Here is a 2,491-nt window from a genome sequence, read left to right on the forward strand (position 1 = left end):
GATCAGCTTAGCTTAGCTCAGAAACGCTATTTCTTGTTGAACTAAAGCCTTTTAAGGCTTAAAATTCTGCCTTTTTTCATTCTTTTTAAAGCGGTAAGCTTGTGATATTAAGATGGGATATTGCATCGTGTAAATGTTATGAAATGTCCAACCTCCTTTTTGAGAGATGGACAAGTGTGCTTTCTGTTTATTTCCACTGGAATTTCCCTATTTGATTGTCCGCCATTAATAACTTTAAAATCTTGAGAGACCTGGATCAAGGAGAAATTATGTCAAAGCCTCACTAGAGTGCTACTATGATCAAAAAATCACTTTTTTTTCTTCAGATTTTGAAAGTGTGATTGCTTAACACTTGCTTGGCAAAAATTTGAGCTTTGATTTTTACTCAAAGGTTGTTTACTTTGAGTGTCAGTTTTGGATTTCACAGTCCGCCATTTTTTCAAACCTTAGATGGCTGGATCTAAGGAAAAGTGATGTCATTTACTCACTAGCTTAAAATTTTAAGCACGTAAATGCAAAACAGGTATGCAAAACCCAAGTTTAAAAGTCTGAAAGACCAAAACTCCTGTGCTGCATATTAATTTGCCGCGTACACACGCATTGCATTCTCATGCTATTGAGTCTTTGACGGCCTTTTCTCCTTGATCCAACTCTCTCAATATTTTAAAGTTAGTGATGGTGGACGATTAAATATGAACGTTTCAGTTAAAATAAACAGGTGTCTTTTGGAAATCAAGGCTTAAACTTTGGGTCACTTACTGTTAAGTTAACATAGTTTTGAAATCCAGAGAAAAATAAAAATTGATTAGTAATTAAGTAAGTAGCACTTTAAGAACGCAATAGGTGTGCACGCAGATGAATTAACATGCAGCACGGAAGTTTCAGGCGTTCAGACTTTAAAAAATGCGGCTTTTGCATATAATAATAAGTTGCATTTATACGCTGAAATCGGGCGCTAATGAGTAAATGACGTCACTTTTTTCCTAGATCCAACCCCTGAGGTCCGATCTGTCAGTTTTGAGTGCGAAATCAATTTTTTTTGGCTCCAGTTGGGGAATCCGTTCTGTTTTGTTCCTTTATGGGGAGGAAGAAGAAGAAGAAGAAGAATGGTTTATTCAATACCTTAATAGCAGCATAAACTGAATTGCTAAGGTTTACAATGTATAGAAGGGGAAAAATATGACTATAATTACAAAAAAACTTACATGCTCACAATAAAATCCTACTACGACTACGAATATACATCTTAAAAACTAGCGTAATTGAATTGCTAAAAAATAACTGCACATTTGTTAATAAAATTGTCACAACACCTATTGGTCTTACATGGCTTTACACGGTATGGTCTGGCGTTCCTGACGTCCTTAGTTGGTCCCTCATTGAAAGGAATAACAGGATGCAGAACATCCAGGGTGTTATCTACAATTTTGTTAAAACCTTTTTTAACGTAACAAGGCCTGAAAGTGCCAGGGCATCTGAGTAGTGCACTTCGTAACCAAAGATTATCCTAAGAGCACGTTTCTGAATCCGTTCAAAACTTAAGGATAGATATTGTGGAAGACTAAAATGAAAAACCTGGCCGCCATAAAGTAACACAGACTGAATGCAAGCAACATAGAACTGAACCAGTTCTTCAGGTGGTACATTTGCATGCTTTAGTTGCTCTAAAAAATACTGGCGTTTGACAGCTTTTTTTGTCATTTCTATTACATTAGAATTCCAATAACTTAACTACCTGTACTGCATTTAGTTTAGACCCTGCGATTTCTACATTAACAAGTTCATATTTTGTCGGAGAGCGTGCGAAGGTTATCCTAAGCTCATTGCATTTACTGGGGTGAAGTGGAACTCGTTGTTAGCAGACCATGTAGATACCTCATCAAGGATGGACTGCGCATGACAAGGCCTTTTTCCTCCACTATCTCGTAGACTGTTGTATCGTCCACATACTTTAAAAGACCGTTCGAAGTATCTGCACTCAGATTGTTTAGCATAACGAGAAACAGCCAGGGGCCCAGTTTGGTACCCTGTGGAAACCCCTGCACGAACTGAACGCTATTTGGAGAAGTGGTTGTTTCCTAGTTTGACTCTTTGCTGCCTTTTGGAGAGAAAGGCAGCAATCCAATTTATGATGTAAGGATTAATATCATATTGCAAAAGCAGACTATGATCAATCAAGTCGAACGCCTTCTTGTAACTAGAACAAAGGCCCTTACACAGTTCTCAGTTCCATCAAGAGCACGAGTCCAATTATGGAACATGGCAATTAAGGCATGCGTAGTAGAGGAACCAGGAATACATCCGAACTGGTCTGGGGGTAGCCTTTTCAAAACAGCAGGCTTCACAGGTTCTTGGACAACAAAATGTTCTGCGATTTTCGATAAAGTAAGGGGTAAGAGCGAAATGGGGTTCTAAGATCTTTTTTACCGATATCCTCTATAGTGTTAACTTTAGCAAGAGGGAGGTGACTTTAGCGCATTTTCAAATTTCA

This window comes from Montipora capricornis, chromosome 7 (genome assembly GCF_036669925.1).
Source record: "Montipora capricornis isolate CH-2021 chromosome 7, ASM3666992v2, whole genome shotgun sequence".
NCBI lineage: Eukaryota > Metazoa > Cnidaria > Anthozoa > Scleractinia > Acroporidae > Montipora > Montipora capricornis.